Source organism: Erinaceus europaeus, chromosome X, assembly GCF_950295315.1.
Source record: "Erinaceus europaeus chromosome X, mEriEur2.1, whole genome shotgun sequence".
NCBI lineage: Eukaryota > Metazoa > Chordata > Mammalia > Eulipotyphla > Erinaceidae > Erinaceus > Erinaceus europaeus.
Genome location: NC_080185.1, coordinates 91947671 through 91953806, shown reverse-complemented (window position 1 = coordinate 91953806; position 6136 = coordinate 91947671). Strand labels below are relative to the sequence as shown.

The following is a 6136-nucleotide window of genomic DNA, read 5'->3' as shown; positions in this document are numbered from 1 at the left end:
CATTACGAGAGTTCCAGAGTACCAGAGTTGGAGAGTTCCCGAGTTACAGAGTAAGAGGGAGTGCTTGTGCCGCCGCAAAGAGACAGCAGAGTTCTGTTTGGTGATTAGTTTGTCTTAGTTTATGAATCGTTGTTCCTGAATAAAGAAATACAGCTTCCCTGCCCAGCCGTTGTCTCCGCGTCTCTGTTACCACCCGTGAAGCTAGCCCAGCCGGCAAGAGCCTCCGAAATTTTAACAACAGAAACAGGCCTGCAGGTGTCATTCTCTCTCCCTATCTTCCCCTCCCCTCTCAATTTCTCTCTGTTCTAGCCCATAAAATGGTGGGGGGAATGGCTACCAGGATTCATAGTGCCAGCATGGAGCCCTAGCAATAACCCTGGAGGGAGGGAGAGAGAGAGAGAGAGAGAGAGAGAGAGAGAATAGGTGATCAACAAGTTCTAGGTGAATCCAGAGTAAAAATCATGAGACTCTGAATTCCAGATACCCATAATGCAAGTGGAAATACCCAATAGGTAGGTAGCTATTTATGCCATATAAGTCCTGATAAAGAGTGAACAAAAGTGATCTGGGAGGTTGTGCAGTGGGTAAAGCATGGGGCTGTCAAGCATGAGATCCAGAGTTTGATCCCCAGCACTGCATGTACCAGAGTGATGTCTGCCTCTCTCTCTCTACTCCTCCTCTTATTAATAAATGAAATCTTATAAATAAATAAATAGTGAAAAAAAGCATATGCATGGAAACATGCCAAGTGTGTGCAAAAACTCAAAACAGGGGGGCCAGGCAGTAGCATAGCAGGTTAAGCACACGTGGCTCGAAGCGCAAGGACCAGCATAAGTATCCTGGTTCGAGCCCTGGCTCCCCACTTGCAGGGGAGTCGCTTCACAGGCGGTGAAGCAGGTCTGCAGGTGTCTGTCTTTGTCTCCCCTTCTCTATCTTTCCCTCCTCTCTCCATTTCTCTCTGTCCTATCCAACAATGACAACATCAACTACAACAACAATAATATATATATATATATATATATATATATATATATATATATATATATATATATATATATATATATATATTCCTCAAAACAGAGGCAGGAGCCTGAGGGATGGGGTCCAGGCATATCCAGGTGAAACTGGTATTTGAATCATGCCAGATGCACCCACTGGCTGATGACGCTAAAGTCCTTTCAAGGATTGGCCAATCACTGCTTAATGAACCTTCCACAAATCAGAACTGCTGACGAAGACCTCACTTATGTAAACAGAGGCCCCAGCACCTTCCCACTATGTAAGTGAATTTCTCAGTGAGTTCTGCAGGCACAAGTCTCCAGTTTTTGAATCACTGTGTAAATGTTGACTTGTAACACACAAGCTGTAATAACTGAAGCTGTGAAGCTCTTAGCTGCACCAGTGGTTACTGTAATCTGACCAAATGTAGGCATCTTGGTCAGCAACCCAAAGTTTTTATTTATTTATTTATTTATTTATTTATTTATTATAAAATATTATTTTAAAATATATTTTTAAAATATTTTAAAATATTATTATAAAATATTATTTATTTATTTATTATAAAAGTATTTATTTATTTATTTATTATTTATTTATTTATTTATTTCCAGGGTTAGTGTTGGGGCTCAGTGCCACCACAAATCCACTGCTCCTGGAGACTATTTTTTCCCCTTTTGTTGCCCTTGTTATTTTATCATTGTTGTGGTTATTATTATTGTTGTTGATGTCGTTGGATAGGACAGAGGGAAATGGAGAAAGGAGGGGAAGACAGAGAGGGGGAGAGAAAGATAGACACCTGCAGACCTGCTTCACCGTCTATGAAGCGACTCCCCTACAGGTGGGGAGCCGGGGGCTCCAACCGGGATTCTTATGCAGGTCCTTGCGCTTGACGCCACGTGCACTTAACCCACTGCACTACCGCCCGACTCCCTATTTATTTATTTTTTAAAGAATCTTTTAAATTATTTATTTATTTTGGATAGAAACAGAAGTTGAGGTGGAAGGGAGAGATAGAGAAAGGGAGGGAGAGATGTGCAGCACTGTTCCACTGCTCTTGAAGCTCCCCCCTGCAAGTGGGGACTGAGAGCTTGAACCTGGGTCCTTGTACACTGTAATGTGTGGTCTCTGCCAGGTGTGCCACTACATGACTCTATGTTTGTTTGTTTGTTTGTTTTTACTGGAGCACTGCCTAGCTCTGGCTTCTGGTGGTGAGAGGAAATTGACCTTGGAGCCTCTGGTGGCTCCAGCTGTTAAGCTGCCAATGTCCCATCTCGCCAGCCATTTAAATTCATTTCTATGAGAGAGAGACACACACAGACAGAGACAGAGAGACATAGAGACAGAGAGAGACAGAGAGAGTGTCCAGAATAGTGTTCCTTCATATGAGGTTCTAGAGATCAAATATAGGGAACTTGGGAGACAGCATAATGGTTCTGCAGAAGACTTACCTGCCTGAGGCTCTGAGGTCCCAGGTTCAATCCCCAGCACCACTAGAAGTCAGAGCTGAGCAGTGTTATGATCTCTCTGTCCCTCTCTCTCTCTCTGTACCTCTTTCATTAAAATAAAATAAATAAAAATATTTTTAAAAGAGAGAGATCAAATCAGGGGCCCAAGGCAAGTATTAGGCAAGCACTCTACCTACTGAGTCAACTGCTTAGTCACCCAAAGTATTGTTATTATTTTTTATTTTTACTTGATTTTTGTAACTCAATTCTAATGACAGAAGGATACAGAAACACCAGAGCAGTACTTAACTCTGGCTTATGATGGTGCTGGGGACTGAGCCTGAGAGTGTAGAGCCTCAAATCTGAAAGTCTTTTTTTTTTATTGTTTTTATATTTATTTCCGCCTTTGTTGCCCTTGGGTTTTTTTTTATTGTTGTAGTAGTTATTACTGTTATTGTTATTGATGCTGTCATTGTTGGATAGGACAGAGAGAAATGGAGAGAGGAGGGGAAGACAGAGGGGGAGAGAAAGATAGACACCTGCAGACCTGCTTCACTGCCTGTGAAGCAACTCCCCTGCAGGCGGGGGAGCCAGGGGCTTGAACCGGGATCCTTCTGCCGGTCCTTGCGCTTTGCGCCACGTGCGCTTAACCCGCTGCACTACCGCGCCAGACTCCCGAACATGAAAGTCTTTTGCAGAGCCATTATACTGTCTCAACCCCCAAAGTATTTATCAATCGCAAATATTACATTAGTGTTCTTTCTAACAGAACAAATAACTTACACATCAAATCACATGTAAATCAGTAATAAGAGGAATGACCTAGAAGTAAAAGAAGAAAAAAAAATGGTTAGGAATGCAGCATAAGTGTACTTTAAGCAGGCAGGAGACTCACAAGCTGAATACAAACCCAGGATACCTGATGTGCTCTCTTCATACTCAAGATCGGTCTTTTTAACGACAGGAAATGGGAGTTCACTTTGTGTCAAGGTGTCATTTCCACTGCTACTGCAACTGAGATATTGCTAATGCACCCTCTGACGATTTGCGATTTTGTAAAAGCAGACCAGAAGTTCCCCGTATGGTTATTACAGAGCTTTCTTTGTGCAGACAGTATACTTTTTCAAACGGACATTTACCATCCGTAAGTCATAATGAAGGTAGCTCATTTCCCCCCTGTGCTTTTTTCAATACATTGTCAGAACAAAACTAAATTCCAAACTGTCGACGAACTGAGTGGATTCTACTTTCTATGGAGATTTAGCAAGAACAAACCATTCTCCATTAAATAGTGCACACTTCTTAAATGCTCTGAACAAATGGAGTGCTTTCCATCAAATCCCACCGTACGTATCTGGTGCAATCAGTAAAAACACAAGTAAACAGGACCAACATAACTGGATACCAATCAACCCTTCATCTATCACTAATGCTTCCAGTGTATCAGAGTTATGATTGCCTTTCCTTCTGGGTCATGCTACTGCTCCCACTTTTCATACTCACTGGGGAAGAAGCATTAACCAATAGTCAACTCCCACTCACCACTGTTCTGTCTTACCTTAGTTACAAGCACCTTGGTTACTGGGAAAATGAGCAGTAAATGGTAATAGTCTGGTGGCGCTATCTTGCTGAAATGACAGGACAATCACTCAAATTTATCAAATGCATGTTGTGATCAGTCAGACAACCACTGACTCGAGGTTTTGGTGTTTTGTTCATTCATGTACCTTTTTTTTTTTTTTTTGGTCTTTTCTTTTATCTAAATCCCAGCTATAGTTGAACATGTCTGCATTATTTCCACTAAACGCTTTTTCAAAGTCACCATGGTAGTGATATTTTATGATGTAGAATATCTGTTTTTAGGTTGACGTTACAACTAGCAGATTTTTCCCCCTCCTGGTGAATATATTTCAGACAATTATTTACCCATCAGCTATAGTTCTTCAAATATAATTTCTTTCCTCCGAATGCTCCCTGCAAATATAAAGCCCAAATATAAAGCAGTCATTCGACTGCTAATAAATTTGTGCCTGGTTTTTTTTTTTTTTTTTGACTGTAGATAACGACCGATTCTTTTGCATATGTTATTGGGTAATTAAGGGTTGTTGACTAAAACTGGCCTTCACTTCTGAGCCGGTCAACCACTGCATTTGTGGGCTTTTCTACAGCTTCTTGTTGAAGCTAAATCGTGTCATAAAGGTAACTGGCTACAGAGCTGTTGTTTTGATGGAAGGAAGCCAGCTGTCATTCTGGGGAGTATTCTCTACAGAGCCTGTCAGGGTCAGGGGAAAGCTTCTACATCAAAACCATTGCCCCTTTTTGATTTGGAGGAGTTGACCTCTGCCAAGGCTTCAGATTCCAGAGGTTTAGCTGTGATTATTATTCTGGTTTCATTTGAGGACAGCTTGAAGTCTAGTGTGCCCCAAGATCTTTATGATTTGAGTTTGATAGGAGGGGGCCGTTAGTGGCAAGTCCAAGAGCACTTGTCAAAAGGGAAGGACATCGGTAAAAGCAGAGCAGAATTTAGAGGTAAAGTCACCATGCAGCCTTGAAGTGCAAAGCAAATTGCTAAAGTATCCTTCCAAGAGAATCTAAGTCAGGTACATTTTCTGGTATTTTTCTTCCTCTGTGCTGGAGGATCTCTGTAAGCAAGAATGAGGGAGTGAAGTGGCAAGCCCATGTTATTACCTTTGTTCTCTTTGTTTACTGCTAGGGATTATGTTCTCTCTCTCTCTCTCTCTCTCTCTCCACACCCCCTCTTTCTCTCAAATAGATTTTATCTAATCTTGTAATGAAAAAGAGACACACAGAGAGAAAGACTAGAGCACTGCTCAGCTCAGGCTTATGGTGATGCTGGGGGTTGAACCTGGGACTTAGGAGTCTCAGGTATGGAAGTCTTTTGCAGAACCACTATGCTATCTCCCCAGCCCAGGATTCTGTAGTTGTCTACTGCTTTCTTAGCCATGGAGACGGCTGCTCATGTTGTTTCTTCTCCTACCACCAAGAGTGAAATACACACAGCAAAGAGCCTCTTCTCAGAGCTGTTGACCTATGTAAAAAACAGATGCACAGCCTCTGCCACTTCTTCGGAACTGGAAAAGGGAAGTGTAGACAGAGAGCATGCTGGGAGGGTGACTGTCTGAAAGGTGCCAAAAGGTGTCTCTGAGAAATCTCTCAGGATGTATATTGGACCAGATCTTTTTGGACTAGTAAACAAAGAACTTTTCTTTTGGAAAGAAGTAGGAATGAAAGTATTTCTCAACATTGCTTTTGTACTTGGGTCACTCGTGAAGTAGACATAATTAAGAAATATAAATAGGGAAAAGTTTCCAATTAGCAATAATCTTGCCTTGGATAAACCTCATTGGCTACAATACTGCCACATCATTGACCTGCCAATGCCCATGTTCAGCAAAGGAGCAGTTACAGAAGCCAGACCATCTACCTTCTGCACCCCACAATGATTCTTGGTCCATACTCCCAGAGGGATAAAGAATAGGGAAGCTGTCAAGGGAGGGGATTGGATAGAGAGCTCTGGGGGTGGGTATTGTGTGGAAATGTACCCCTTTTATTATATAGTTTTGTCAATATATCCATTTTATAAATTAAAAATAAATAAAAAATAAAAAATAAAAATAAAAGAAGAAATATAAATAGAGGCCAGAGAAACAATTCACCAGGTGGGGAGT

The 6136-nt window shown here is 41.6% G+C and overlaps 1 pseudogene; it reads right to left on the bottom strand.

Moving 5' to 3' along the window:
- Window positions 1–5667: 5667 nt before the first annotated feature.
- Window positions 5668–5841, bottom strand: LOC132535977 (U4 spliceosomal RNA; annotated as a pseudogene).
- Window positions 5842–6136: the final 295 nt, after the last annotated feature.